At 38.0% G+C, this 16,100-nt stretch overlaps 1 protein-coding gene and 1 non-coding gene across 3 annotated transcripts in view; one reads left to right on the top strand and one right to left on the bottom strand.

Moving 5' to 3' along the window:
* The window catches only part of GAREM1 (GRB2 associated regulator of MAPK1 subtype 1), a 206,267-nt gene that overhangs the window by 35,941 nt on the left and 154,226 nt on the right, over positions 1 to 16,100 (top strand). The window lies entirely within an intron of this gene.
* On the bottom strand, positions 9,729 to 9,801 carry TRNAG-CCC (transfer RNA glycine (anticodon CCC)). The gene has a single exon. It is a non-coding gene; the product is annotated as a tRNA-Gly (tRNA).

The raw sequence follows: 16,100 nt of genomic DNA on the forward strand, positions 1-16,100 counted from the left end.
CGTGCGTGTGTGTGTGTGTGTGTGTGTGTGTGTGTGTGTGAGAGAGAGAGAGAGAGAGAGAATGGGTGCTAAGATGCTCCAGCCAGCATGGCCCTCAGTCAACTATCTCAACCACTGACCAGGAATCGTCTTACCAAAAATAACCCCACTTTTTAAAGTTTTTTAAAAATTATCATTATTAAAGATGGTTTGTTCATCCTGTGACTTTGCAACCAAAGCATTTTAACTGCTTCTTCAATATCTTTTTGGTCCAGAAATGACCCAGAATAAGGCCCAACCCACAGGTTGTAAATCTGTTGAGCCCTCTTCAGTTGGAGAGGTGTTATAGGACCGGAGAAGCCATCTGAAGCATCACCTTATCAGAAGTAAATTTACCTAAGCAGTCACGGAGTTTCTCCTTTACAAATTTCCGTTTTGGGTTCTTGATGGGCGGGCCAATTCCAGGCTTATCTGATGTCAGCCTGGGGCAGAACCAAGGCTCTTATTCTCGCGTAATTCTGCCTTCTTCCTCCATGTTCTTTTGGGGGAAGAACTCAACTTCGCTTCTTTACAACTCCTCGGTTAAATAACCGAACTTGTCAGCACACGGTGAAGAAAATGGGCCTTGGAATTCTGCAGCCTGCCTTCCAGTGCCTGTCAAGGCTTCACGCCTCAGTTTTGTTCTTTCTCAAATAGGGAGGCTGGTATTTAATCCAGAGAGCTATTGTAAGAACCCTCTGCAATGTTGTAGCTTCACCCCTTAGTCTTTCAAATAATAGTGCCAGCTCAATAAAGTCAGTAAAACTCGGTCACAATATCCCACCTTTGTCTAAAGCAGGGGTGTGGATGGGGCTAGGGATCAGATGGGGACCTTTTCCAACAATATATACTCCCCACCAAGAGTCCTTACTGCAATGAGCCACTCTTACTCCTTGGGGCGGGGGCAGAAGTCAGAGACGAGGTGCTGCTTCTCTTTCCATTCTCCAACCTGGAAGCTCTTGCGTGGGGGACACCAGGCCCCCAAATTATTCACCTTGAGAATATTTAACGCTTATTTCAATGATAATTCCTTTAAAATCTTTTTTGGCAGACATACATATCTTCAAAACAACCTTGGAAGGTAGTATTGTTACAGTTTTCATCTTACAGATAAGAAAACTGAGATTCAGCAGTTAGGTAATTGCCCAAAGATAAAAAGTAAAAGTTAAGTTCCATTGTAAACTTATAAATCAGCCAAAGTCAGTTCCTGGTTTTCGTGCTTCAGTGTCATTTAACAGGATGAGGATTTGACAAGCTTTTGTTCTTGACACTCGTTTGTTCCAGGGGCAGGAAAGAATGGGGTCTGTCTTCTGTTTCTGATCCCCCCTTTCTCAGCACAGTTTGTGAGATTCACAGCTCCCTGAGGGGAAGGGTCAGTTTGATAAGGGGTTCAGCTGCCTCTAGGGCTGAGGGGCCGTGTGGAGGAGTGCTAGCTGTCATCATGGGAGCCAGGCACCCGGCCAAGGTGAGGAAAGTGTGAGGGCTTAGTAGGACCTTGTGGAAGGAAGTTCACAGATTGAAGCCATAAATTGACAGGGCTGGTGGCCATCCCAAGGCTGCTAGCTTGCATGTGAGCTGAGGGTTAGACCAGAGCAAACAGACTTTCTGTGCCAGATAAAGCGTGTTTATTTTTGTCTCTTATTTAGTTTTGTGTTGTAGGCCTTCTCCCTTCCTTATTTTTTGCTGAGAGTAGAAATGGCAGCTGAAGTTCATTCCTTTCCAAGTCAAAAAGATAGATTTGCAGGGCAGAATTAGAGGCACAGATGTAGAGAACAAACGTATGGACACCAAGGGGGGAAAGCGGCGGAGGGGTGCTGGTGGTGGTGTGATGAATTGGGAGATTGGGGTTGACATGTGTACACTGATGTGGATAAAATGGATGACTAATAAGAACCTGCTGTATAAAAAATAAATAAAATAAAATTCAAAAATTCAAAAAAACCCAATAAATGTACGGTAAATTTATAAAGGATCCAAAAAAAAAAAAAAAGAATATAGAAACGGGGAAGGGGAGTGCTGTACATGTTTAGTTCCTCATATTTTTGGTGGGAACAGTAGTTCAATAAATTGTTTTATTCTAGGCTTTTTAAGAGTGTTGGGTTTTGGCTATTCTGAGCTATTGGCTATTAGTTTACCATTGTAAAGAGACCAGTCCAGTTGTTGTTAGATGAAATATGAGGGTCATAAACATTGCATGAAGGTAAGCTCGGTTTGCCTGGTTTAATGATGTGAAGAGCACAGGAAGGGAATAAAAGCAAATTTCCAAGTAAGTTAGACCTGAAACATTCTTTAAAGCATCTGTTTGAATTATCTGTATCGGATTTTTAAGAAGGAAGTAGATACAGCGACTAAAGCATCCTTCTTTGTCCCATTTTCTGGTGTTTGAAAGCCCCCTAGTTTCCGCCTGTCTGTATCTGGAGGTAGAGTGGCCTTGACTTGGGGCCATTCAGCTTGGTACCCTGTTTCAAGGTGTAATCGTCATCCTTGACATTCATCATCCCCGGTGCTCACTTTCTTCTTTACCTCTGAATACTCTAGAAAGTGAGTTTCTACCAGCATCTCTGGTTGTGGCATTTTAGACACCAGAGAGCTCGGGATCACAGTCGAATGCTTGCAGGCTGGAGTTGCTTTCACCTCCGTCCTTTCCATATAGAACTAATGGCAGGCAGTTTTTATCCCTTTACACATTTTCTCATTCAGCCCTTTCTCACGTCCCCGGTACCGGGTAGCAGAACCCGGGAGCTAGAAGGAAGCCCCAAGACAGTCCTACCCTGACCCCTTCCTATGATGGAAGAGGCTGCAGGAGGAGGCAGGGGCTGGAGGTGACTTGTCTCCAGGTCGCTGGCTGAGTAATGGTCGAAATATAACTAAAGTCCACATCTCCCAGCTCTGTCTGGTGCTGTTTCAACCATAGCACGTTACTTTGGTTGGTTGAATTTGTTTGTTGCCTAGCTGTCACTATTGCCATTTTAATGATTCTATATCATTATAATGGTTTAAAATCTGTGTGTGACATGAACAGCCATGTGTTACTTTCTCTTAAGCCATATATTAAGGGCTCCCTGTGTGCAGAGGCGGAGTTGGGAGCTAGACCTGGCATTTCTCGGTTAATTCCGTGGTAACTTTTACAGTAGGTGAGGGAGCTAGGATTTGAATCTGTTTCTCTGTCTTCAAAATCTCTGCCCTCTCAGTACCTCACAATTACATATTCAGAATAAATAAACCTCTCGCACTTGAGGTTTTTTCAGTTTTAAATCAGAAAATATCTAATCAGAATAATGTGTTTTTCTTAAACTATTATCCTGCTTTGCTTTAATTTAGAAATAAAATTCAAGAGAAACTCTTGGAATGAACAGGGTGATGCATGTAAACAGTCCTAATAATGAAGCTGCTTGAAGTTACAGAAATGACATCTGACTTAAGTGGCTTCATCAGGTTGGATAAGAAGGGACATTGATAATTGGCTACAAAAAAAGGCCTAGTTTTTACTCAAGAGTTTATGTTCCAGCTGTTAATTTGTAGTGTTTCTTTTAGGTTAGAAAGATCTAGATAAACATATGTCCTCTTCTTATTGTAATAGTTATTTTTCTTACTTGTGAATCTCTACATTTAAATCATTGAAAGTTTTACACACATTCATCTAAATGAGCAGTAGAGCAGAGCTACAGTGATTGCAAGAGTGGGAAGCTGCAGTGGCTCTATGTTCTGTGTTGTTCTGTGTAACTTCCTTGACCTTCAGAGGCACTCCAGAGAACAGCTCCGATAGGGGCTGGTTCTGTGCTGCAGCTCTTACATCCCTTCCCATCCCCCCAGCCCTGAGGTTCTCGTGTGGAGACCACTGATCTAAAACCTCTTCCACCAGTATTTTCCTTTATCATTTGATGACTTAATTAGTTCTGCCTTCTTTATTCTCTTATCATACTCATTCCCTTTGGTGCCTTTCACTGTTCTTCTCGCCCTTTATCTAAGGAGAATGACTCAGTTTTTGTTAGAGGCAGTAAATACAGAGAAAGAGACATTGAAATTAATCAGACCTGAGATTGAAACTCAGTTCTACTGCCTTAACTAGCTGTGAGACCTCACTGACATGTTTTCACTTGTAAAACAGGGCTAGCAATACCTCCCTCACAAGGTAATAAGAAAGATTAACGAAGATCATGCATGAAAGCACCTAAAGCCGTGCCTCGCACACTCTAGGAATTCAAACTCGAGTACTCCTCCCCCTGTCCTTCACCCTTTTCCAGGTTCCATTGCGAAATTAGGCATAATATCTCTAAAGTAATTTCGTGAAATTTTACATCTACAGCAGCATCTTTCTCCTTTTGAAATAGACTGCTTTTCCTCATATAACATTTTTAGACAATCAGATTTTTATTTTATGTCATTATTTTTGTTTAATTACTGCCATTATAACTACATTGATTTCTCCTGTTATGAAAAGAATCTCATTATTGGTTAAATAGACTTTGTGGGATATTCTGCAAACCTATCCACCATGTATAATGTTTCTACAGACAAAAACGACCTAGTTTTCAGACAACCAATTTAATAATGTTAGAAAACTTTTGCTTTGTTTTTTAACTTGGTATTTTGAAATAATTTTAGACTTACAGGAGTTACAAAAATAGTACAGTGAGTTCCCGTATACCCTTAACCCATCTTCCCCTAATAACTGTAGTAACAGTTATCAAAGTTAATATTGGTTCAATACTATTAATTAAAACAACAGACTGTATTTGGATTTCACCAGTTTTTTGGCTATTGTCCTTTTTTATCCAAGATTTAATCCAGGATCCCACATTACATTCAGTTTTCCACCTCCTTAGGCTTCTCTGATTTGTCACAGTTCCTTGGTGTCTCTCCTTGTCTCTCATGATCTTGACACTTTTAAAAAGTATTGGTCATTTATTGTGACTCACTTTGAGTTTGTCTGATGTCTTCTCTTGATTAGATTGAGGTAATTTGTTACCGCCAAGGATACTGCAGAGGTGATGTTCTCTTCTGAACACGTGATGGCCACATAGCTTTTTACATGTCTAACATTAATCACTTGGATGAGGTGGTCTCTGCCAGGTTCTCCAGTGTAAAGTTACTGTTGATCCCTTTGTAATTAACTAATATTTGGGGGAGACACTTTGAGACCATGCATATATATATATATATATATATATATATATATATATGTTTCTGCTTAACTTTTGCCCACTCATTTTAGCATTCATCGGTGGATCTTGCCTGCAGCAATGTTACAGTGGTATTCTAATGGTGATTTTTTTGTTCATTCATCCCATCTACATTTATGAATTGGAATTCTTATGTAAGGAAGATTTGTCTTCTCATATTTATTTTTTTATTATCATTCATTTATATCAGCATGGACTCATGGATATTTATTTTATTGTTGATAAAATTGTTCCAGCTTTGGCTCTAAGGAGTTCTCATGGCGATTTCTATGTTCTTCTGTGTGCCTTCATCTTTTTTTTTAAAAGCACTTTCTTACTTTCTGACCCCACAAGATGTTCCAGGCTTATTTTCTATTTTCCCTACCTCAGCCCTCACTTCTCCAAGGAGCCCTGATTCCTTTTAATAAAGGTATGTTTATTGCTACTGGAGTGTCACTGCTTCTAGGCCTCTCTGCAGACAAAGTTAGGAAATATATGTATGTAAACTAACAAATGTCTACACACACGTATCTCTATGTATTTTCATATCCGTCTGTGTATGAACTGAGGGGGTTCATACTGTATAATCTCTGATTCATATCCAGCACAAGGTTCATTTTAACTTTTCTCTTTTGCTTATTTGTAACTTCTTTTTCCAGCAGTGAGAAGCTGGCTTTCAGTATCAAAAATCAATTGATGGTATCCGTGTGGATAAATTTTTGGATTCTCTATTCTGTTCCATTGACCTTTGTGTCTATCCATTTGCCCATACCAGACAGTCTTGATTATAGTGAGTCTTAAAATCAGCCAGTGTGAGTCCTCTAATTTTCTTTCTCTTACTCAAATTGTATTGACTGTTCTAGTTCCTTTGCCTTTCCCTATGAGTATTAAAATCAGCTTGTCTATATTTACCAGTAAAACTCCTGCCAGGATTTTGATTGTAATTGTGTTAAATCTATAAATCATTTCGGGGAGAATTGATATTCCTAACTATAATGAGTCTTCAAATCCATGAACATGCTATGTCTCTGCATTTATTTACATCTTCTTTTGATTTCTTTCAAAGGTTTTATAGTTTTCCCTGTATAGAAACATACCTGTACATGTTTGGTTAGATTTATACATAAGTATTTCTTTCTTTTTTTTTTTTTTAACAAATGTTGTAAATGGTATTATATTGGAAACAGATGAGTGGATATCCTTACCTTGTTCTCGATCTTAGGGGGAAAACTTTCATTCTTTTACCATGATGTGTGATGTTAGCTTTGGATTTTTTTTTTTTTTTTTTTGTAATGTCCTTATGAGATTAGAAAGTTTCTGTTCTCTTCCTACTTGCTGAAAGTTTTTATCATAAGTGGGTGTTGTATTTTGTGAAATGCTTTTTCTATATCAATTGAAATGATCATGTGTGGGTTGTGTTTTTAGCCTGTTAATTTGGTGAATTAATTGGCTTGAAACATTAATCTCGCCATGAATTCTCAGGGTAAACTCCAGTTGAAAGTGGTATGTTACTATTAATGTTAATATTTTGTTGAGGCTTATGAGGGATATTGGTGTCATTTTCTTTTCTTGTGCTGTCTTTGTCTGGTTCTGCTAACATGGTGATTCTGACCCCAGGGGTGAGTTTGGAAGTATTCCCTTTTCTTTTATTTTCTAGAAGCAGTGTAGAATTGGTGTTATTTTTTCTTTAAATGTTTGGTAGAATTTGCCAATGATCTGGGCTTTGGGATTTCTTTTTTGAGAAGGTTTTCTAAGTACAAATTTCATTTCCTTAATAGAAGACTGATCAGGTTATATATTTTTTTCTTCAGTGAGTTTTGATAGTTTGGGTTTTCAAGAAATTATTCCATTTCATCTAAATTGTTGAATTTATGTGTGTAGAGTTGTTCTTATGTGCTTACTTTGTTTTCCTTTCCATGCCTGCTGGGTCTTATTGATAGCCAGATGTTGATAATTTTTTCTGATGTTGATAATTTTTCTGTCTCTTTTGTTCTTTGTCAGCCTGGCTAGAGATTTATCGATTTTACTGACTTTTCAGAGTTAAGCTTTAGCTTTGATTGATTTTTTTTCTCTATTTTTCTGTTTTTAATTTCATTGATTTCTGCTTTCATTTCCTTCTTCTTGTTAACATTTCTTTGATTTCTGCTCTGTTCCTTCTGATTGCTTTGGGTTTATCTCTCTCTGCTTTTTCTAGTTTCTTAAGGTTGGAGCTTAGATTGTTGATTTCAGACCGTTCTACTTTTATAGTACAAGCATTTCGTGTTATAAGTATCCTTCTAATTGCTGCTTTATTAGCATCCCACGTACATTGAAAATCCCAAAAGACATTGTTTTAATTTTTGCTTTTAACCACCATACAAATTTTATAGAAATTAAGAGGAGAAGAATAGCATATTCTCTTTTCCCAGATATTTACCATTTCTGTTGCTTTTCTTTATTCCTGATGTTTCTTTCTGGTACCATTTCTCTGTTTGAAGAACTGTCTTTAGCATTTTTTTTTTTTTTCTAAGAGGAAATCTGGCAAACAAATTTTCTCTTAGTTTTTCTTCATCTGAGAGTGCCTTTATTTCACATTCATTTGTTAAGGGTATTTTCACTGGATGACAATTCTTTTCTTTCAGGACTTGGAAAATGTTCTACTTCTTTCTGGCCTCCATGGTTTCTGACAAAAAGTCAGCAGTCATTTCATTGTTTTCCTAGGCGGTGGGTCCCTATAATCTTCTGCTTTCAGGCTTTTTATCTTTGTCTTCAGTGTTCAGCAGTTTGATAGTATGTATCAGGGCCTGGAATTCTTTGAGCTTATTCAGTGTGGTGTATACTGAGACTTCTGAATCTGTAAGTTTATATCCACCAGGTTTCAAAGCTTTCAGTCATTATTTTTTCAAACATTTTTTTCAGCACATGTTCTTTCTCTTCTCCTTCTGGGACTCTGATGACATGAATATTAGACTTTTTGGTATATTCTCATGGGATCCTGAGGACCTGTTCAGGTTTTTTTTGTTTTTTGCTTTTTGGTTTTTTTCTTTCTGTTGGATAATTTCTATTGATTTATCCACAGATTTACTGACGTTTTCCTCTATTATCTGCATTCTATTATAGAATCCATCAGTTAATATTTTAGTTACTATATTTTTCAGTTCTAATGTTTCCATTTGCTCCTTTATATTTTCTGGTTTTAGGGAGAGACTTCTTATCTATTTCATGAGTGTTCATTGTTACTTCTTAAACCATAGTTTTAACAGCTGCTTTAAAGTCTTTGTCTCATAATTTCAGTATTTGGATTGGTGTCTGTCTTTTCCCTTCCAAGTTAATGTTTTCCTGGTCATTTGTATGCCACATAATTTTGGTTTTTAAGTGGGACATGTTGAATGTCCTTTTATGGAATTCAGGGTCTTGAGGTCTTGTTTAAATTTTAAGCAGAAAATTGATTTGGGTTCTGCTTTGCGTTAGCAGACATTCAACAGGTTAGGTTCAGGTTACAAGTTTCCACCTGCCTTTTCAGGCTGTGGTTCCACTGACAGTTCAGTTTTCACAACCTTTGCCGTGCTAATTGGATCTGACTTCCTTGTGCCCCACCCTGTAGCCAGGCTGGGTCTGGGCATTGGTGTATGCTGCAGTTAGTGCTCTAGGCGTTTGGTAGGCTGTTGAAAGTCAGAACCATGCGCAGCTCGGAGGTGAGCCCAGGAGTGCTGTACAAATTTGCAAAATTTCTCTCTTGAGCTTCCTTCTCTTTGTGATCCTGCTGGCATTTTCTGGCTCCTTGGGGCCCACTTCCCAGTCCTCTAGCCAAGAAGTCAAAGCTCTAGGTTTTCCTCTACCCTGCACTGCCTGCAATTGCATTTGTGTCCAGGGGGATGCTGCAAGAGGCCAGGGAAATAAAAAAGCAACAGTGATTTGCCCATCCTCTTGGGACCACCACTTCTCTGGTCAGAGAGGGTTCCTCTCCTGAGAGTTTTAGGGACCTGCCGAGCTCCTCTCTGCCCATAGACAAATTTAGCAATAGTGTACAGTATTTGTTTACAGGTCTTTTATTCTTTAACATGACAATAGCAAGTTAAAAACATGGTTTTCAAAGCTAGTAGGGTCAGCTCCTTCCATCCCCTTCAGTGTATTTATGTGTGCCATTCATTTGTAATATAGTCAGATTCATTTGGTAAGAATGTTTTAAAGGTTGGGTTTCACATTTTTAAGATACTCTGAGACACCAGCACACCCTAACATGACTGCCTTTGGTCTGTTTTCTGGGTCTGAACGCATGCAGAGTTGTGCTTCAGTGTCAGTTGTTTCTTCCAGTCACCAGCCTCCTCTCACTTTGATTTCACTCAGCAATGCTATTGTCCATTCTCATGGCAGTGCTATAGTACAGACTGATTTACAGTGTTCTAGGACTTGATTGGTGATTATGCCATGACAGTTATCCTGTAATGCGTTTGCTAACAGAAAAGGATAAGGCTTCTTTTTTTAAAAAAAATATTTATTTATTTATTTGGCTGTCCCAGGTCTTAGTTGCAGCATGCAGGATCTTTAGTTGCGGCATGCGGGATCTAGTTCCCTGACCAGGGGTCAAACCTGGGCCCCCTGCATTGGGAGTGCAGAGTCTTAACCACTGGACCACCAGGGAAGTCCCAGGCAAGTCTTCTTAAAACTTCCAGTGACATCCGTTGTGTTTCAGAATTCAAATGAAGTTATAATGCTGTGACATGCTGTTGGAAACCAAATTGTTACTGTATCAGAACTGGATATAGTAACATGTTACTGGATTTCTTGTTAGTGGATTGTCTGTGACAAACCGTGATTTCTGGTCTTTTTTTGAATGTCTTCACCAATCTTTGTAGTACAGAAAGTGGCCAAGTATTTAGCTGTTTTTTTGCTTTTTTACTTGTATACTCTAGGTCAATAGCAATAAAGATTAAAGAATGTCATTCCTCCCCTGCACCAGGAAGGGGTGAGCTAGAAAGGCTCTCTGTTTAGAATTAAAGTTCACCTCTAGTTGGATCAGTGCTTTTCATTAAAGAAGTAAAGTGTTCTTTATCCACACAGATTAAAATGTTGTCAAGAACCCAGGCCGGAAACACAGCCGGCGAACTGAAGTGTTCTCTGGCTTCTCTCAGCTTGAAATCGCTTTTAGAATTTGACAGTACTGTGTGGTGAGACTCACGGCAGCACCCGAATTCAGAATAGCATGCAGCCTCTCCTTCTGAGGTGACCATGGCTTCCTTTGCAGAAGGGCTTTGTCTTGTTATGAAAGGTTCAGGCTTGGTTATTGAGTGCTAGGACAGTGATTCTGGGAGGTGGACATCATTATCCAGAGTGCTGACGTTGTCTTATGAACTACATATATTTGATTCTTACGAGAGAAATAATCCTAAGTGGCAGATCATTGGTGTTAACGTCACTAAAATGATTTAGAGTATCAGTGGGGGGGGGGGGGAAGAATATCAGTGGGAAGATTTAAGAGGAGTGGATTTCTAATAACTAGTGTAGAATGATGTATAGTTTGAATTAGCTTGTTACTGAGATACAAAAACCCTAACAGTGCATACAAATTTGAACTGGGGCATTTCCCTTTATTCTTTGATGGAGATAATAAGTCGTAATATGGGCAATAGATTCGAGATCTCCAACATTGACCTTGTCCTTTTTATCCCCCAGTAGTAAAGGGAAGTAAGTGATCACCACAGTCTTCATTTTTAGAGAGTTATCTTTTCAGGGAAAGGGGCAGTACCCAGAGAAACATAAAATTCATTCCATAAATGCTTTTGAAAATGTAAACCTTTGCTAGGGCTTTTCAAATGATAAAAACAAATTCAAGCTGCTTAATCAGAAAAGAATACTGGAGTATCATGAAATCCAAGGGCAAAATGCAGCAAAGGATGAAACAAGGAACTGAAAAGATGGAAAATGGTCTCATTGGCTCATCTTGGGTTCATGTGTCCTCTCTTGAGCCAATCAGCTGTGTCCGGGCAGTCGGGCATGTAGTCCAAATGTTCTATCTGGGGTTCCTTCTCTGTGGGGAAAGAGTGACATTTATTGGTGAAGGGTTAAACTAGACGGAACCCTCCAAAGTGATCTATTACAATACCATGTTTAAACTTGCCGGCCTATTATAATTAAAACCTCTAATGGTGTGTGGCCTTTAGGAAGGTTACACAATTTATCAAACTTGCAAATATAATAAGCTTTTCAACCATTTTCCTTCATATGCTGTCATACTGTTCTAACAGTTTTCCTCCAGGTGGCTGCTCTGTATCTCAAAGATCACTGCATTGCTAATTATATATTTTTTTAAAAAATATAATGCCTTTCCACTTACATAATCCACCACCATTTTTAGAACTCTCTATAATGTACTTTTCCTCCATGTATAGTCATATCTCATGAAATTTTTCTTAAATTGCCCTGGACCCCTTTTTTTCTCCATACTGTTGTATGTTACCACTTTTTTGAGACCTAAGAAATGTAACTTTCAGATTTAGAAAATACAGCTTTAATATATTAGTAAATGATGTGACATTTTTGAAAGGTCACTTTTTTTATGGTTGGAAGGAAAATAGGAAATATTTGTGAGTCATTTTAGCTGTCTCAGTGAGTTTAATGCCAGTTTTTCTCTCTAAGGTTAGATGCTTAATTTCAACACAAAGTATCACTTTTCTCCATATGCCTGACTTTAATTTTTGTGACATGGCAGAATAGAGTGATACAGTCCTTTGGAGTAGAAGTTTGCATGTGTGGTAGTGGGTGGTAAGCATGTTGCTTCTACCAGCTTTGCTGTTCATGCCTCTTATGGTATTGGTGTTACAACCAGACCACAACTACCTTAGATATCACTGTGGTCAAGCACTATCGGTTCTCTCTCCAGCTCTGCCATTTATTAACAGAGTGATCTTGGGCTAATTATTTCACCTCTTGGAGCTGTTGTTTTTCTCATCCATAAATTTGGAGAAAAGAGTTTTTAGAGCTATTGACTTTTAAAAACAATACTTAACACTGTTCCTGGAAATTCATCACTGCTAACTAAATGGTAGTTACTATTAATTTTTAGTAGATGACGTGTGTTTCTTGTAAAATGCAACTTCACTAGTGCAAAGCTCCTATCTAGTTAAATTGATATCTGTTTTGTTGCTTTGCAGTGGTATGTGGCTCTCCTAAACTTGGAGCTCCCGGAAGCTATCGTGGGAAGTTGGGGCAATGAGGGAAATACAGACATAGGAGTGAACTGATAAAATAATCGGCAAACTCATTAGCTATTCAGGGAATGTTTAATTGATTGAGTTGATTACTTTGTGAAAGCTCTAAGTAGAATTAAAAAGAGGAATTTCTGTAGAATAAAGTAGTAACACATTTGAAAGACTGAAACTCACAGGAAGTAGAAAACAGAAATGGAAAGAACAAACCTGTATACAATAAAGTGAAATATAAATTGAAGCAAGAATTGCTGTCATGTGTGTGTTTTACTTTACATCCTGAGATGCACATTTTAATATAAGTAAAAAAATATAATTTTTAAGAACAGTAAAACAATCCTGCTTTGCCCGCTGTTGGCCAGGCCATTAGCAGAACATTTTATTTTCTTTTGGGCTCTAGAACTAAAGAAAGAAAACTGGACAAGATCCAGAGAAGAGCGATAGCAGGAACCAAAAGACTATTAAAAAAATAAGGCCCATGAGGAAAGGGTGAAGGAGTTGTGAATCTTTCGTTTGAAGAGAAGTTCAAGAGGCCACTTAATAAGTCTTCGCATATGTGAAGGGTTGTCATGAGAAGGATACTGAGCAGTTGTTTCCTTTCTCACTAAGAGCTGAAGAAAGGGGAATGGTGCCAGAGAGACGCGGGTTAGATAAAAAGAAATACTCCTTGCAGAGAGAGCAAGGCATGAAATCTGTAGTCAGATTAGCTGGTCCACATATCTTTGACTGGACTAGACAGCCTTGGTCCTTGACCGTTTGGCTGTATTCTTTTGAGGTTGGCTACACGCCTTCACTGAACGCCCATGGACTTAAATCTTGGCCGCAGAGGTGGCACTTCAAAATCTTGTACCATCTTGAATGTCTTGACTTTTTCATGCCTGTTTCTCTTCTTTATCTGCTCCAAATTACAAGGTGGTACAGAGCACAGAATGCATTCTTGTAGCCACTAAAAGAGACTCTTAGACCTGAATAATGAGTAGACTCGTGAGGCAGGTGTCCCCTCCACAATGTTTATCATATATACCTGGAATCACTGTTTACCTCAAACAGTATTAAATTACATTTAAAAATAGAAACTCTTTTCCTAGGGAGATCTTCACGGTTGTTAATGGGAAAAGTCTCCAAAAAGGATGTTGTACCACGATGACAGTTTAGCCAATTGGTTAAATAACTGTGTTTCCTTATCACTAAATATGGAAAAGCTTCTTTTTTTTTTTTTTTTTAAGTGAGAGCCGCTGAGTTAATAGAGTTTAAACGCGAAATGTATAGAAAATCCTAAGCACATTTATAGTGGACTGTGTAAGTGAGTGGTAACTAACTGATGTATGCCAGCCCACTGGGGTGAAAATAGTGGAAGGGAGGAGCCGGGGGATGATTTGGTTGACATTTTACTCAATCACACAGACACTTAATTGGGACTGGTACAGAATTTTAAGTGCCTTTTTTGGGACTTACTGTTGTGATCTTTCTTTAGAACAGCCCTGATATACCCTTCAGAAGGCTGGCCTGGGAGGACGTTGTCTGTGCCAAATTACAACACAGAACAAGGGGCTGTTCTCTTTCATTTGCTGAGAATAGTGCTTAATAAGTACTATTTGACAACATGCTGAATTAAGAGAATGTTATAAGGATGTTTCACGAAGGAAAGTGGGTAAAACATCTGATGTTTACAAGTTCTATTTACATGTAAGTTGACAGCAGGATAAAGCCATGCTTAAAGCTTTATTTTAAAAATTTTATTCATCCGTTTGAATATATATGCTGAGAGAAAAGGCTTTTATCTGGTTCCAGATATACTTTATATCTCTGTATAGTTAATGCCAATTTTTTTCCGTGTTGGTTTGAAATGTATCAGACCCTGGTAAACTGCTTTATGTTAACCAAATTCATGCAATACTGATTTGTAGCCTGGGTTACATCCCTGATTATTTCCTGTTTCTTTTGACCTTGACTTTGGTCCCATTCTGGTGTCTTAGTTTATAATCATAAGTAAAGGGAGAAAGAACTCAAAATTTTTAATAATATTTCTATGTATATTTCAGTGTCATAAGCTAGCTATCTCAAGTTTAATGTTATCATAGATTGTAGCATATGAAAGTACTGCTGGGGGACATTCAAATGTAGTTCCATCTATTAATACACATCTATAATCTATAGTCAGGTATAACCTATGAAATAATTAACTTGTGTGTTGAAGTATAAAATAGTATAGTGATTTGTGACTTCTTTTCTAGTTAGGTTTCTCACTTAAATGTGCTTTAAAAATGGGTTTAGATGACCCCCAGTGCCCCTTGCAACTTGAAGATTCTGTGCTTCCCTGATACTGAGCTTGTGTGAGGCCTGTAGCCTGTCTGAATATATGGGTAAGTAGCAATCTGTGTTATACAGTTGTAGGCTGATGATATACTCGTGACCTTATTTTAAAGAGAGATTTGTATTTTGTCACTGCAATAGAGCCTAAGGAAAAACTGAATTTTTGTGTATTCAAGTAATACCTCCCTTCCTTTTCTTTTCCTTACTTAGGATCTAGTGCAATTCTAATGAGCAGAACAAGTGCTGGAGTAAAAAGAAAGAGAGAGAAAGATATAAGGATAAACAGAACAATTAACTAGTGACTAGTTTTCAATGCTTAAAAAAAATACAGTGTATAGGGAGGGTGGGAGGGAGATGCAAGAGGGAGGGGATATGGGGATATATAGATATAGCTGATTCACTTTGTTATACAGCAGAAACTAACACAACATTGTAAAGCAATTATACTCCATTAAAGATGTTAAAAAAAAAAAGGATACTCTTTAACACTAAAAAAAAAAAAAAATACAGTGTAAACTAATACCTTACCTTATATTTTATTTTATTAATACCTGACAATTGTGTAGCATTTGTGATTCACAGAACGCACTCATCAACATCCTCATTTAATCTTCACGACAATTTATGAAAGAGGCGCTGTTATTTGCATTTCAATTAGAAAACTGCTCCCGAGATTATTGTGACTTAACTGGGATCACGCAGCTAGTATTGGGTCAGGATTCAAACTTTGCACTCAGACTTCAGAACCAGCTGTCTGTCTTTTCTGTTCTTCACAATATTCATCCGGGCTGGGTTTGCTCTGAAGCTATACTGAGATATACAGTTTAGGTGAACTGCATATGTGCTCGTGTGAAATCTGGGTAAATCAGATTTATAGAACAGGCCGTTTAGTTTTCCTTTTCATCTGGCTTAATGGGATTGCATGGTTTAAGACTAAGAAACAGGAAGTCTTCAGTTGCCACTAACTGACTGGGAACCTTGTGTCCATTTCTTCAAATATAAAATGAAGGCAGGTGGCGTTTAGGTTCTCCAAGCTTCCCTCTAGCTCTGAAATTCTGTGATTCCAAATTTATATATTAAAACTTAATTTTTAAATTAATTTAATAATTAAATTTAAAATTCTGCTCCATTCAGAATTTAAAAAAAAAAAATGTTGCCTCATATGATGAGCCCACCTTTTTACATTAACTTTCTCCTAACAATCTATGCCAGGGATTGATAGGCTTTGTTTGAGTTTTAGATAATATAGTAGCAAAATCCCAGATTCTATTCTGTAAGAAATAGTTATTACATGGTGAGACTCTCATTCTGAATTTAAAGAGTGAAAAATGACTGAAGAACGCCAATTATACAGGAGTTTATTCCCCAAATGTAAATTGAGACTTAGTATTAAGTACTTGGGCTGCCAAGACCTTGAGCTCCC

Source organism: Eubalaena glacialis, chromosome 15, assembly GCF_028564815.1.
Source record: "Eubalaena glacialis isolate mEubGla1 chromosome 15, mEubGla1.1.hap2.+ XY, whole genome shotgun sequence".
In the NCBI taxonomy this organism is placed as follows: Eukaryota; Metazoa; Chordata; class Mammalia; order Artiodactyla; family Balaenidae; genus Eubalaena; species Eubalaena glacialis.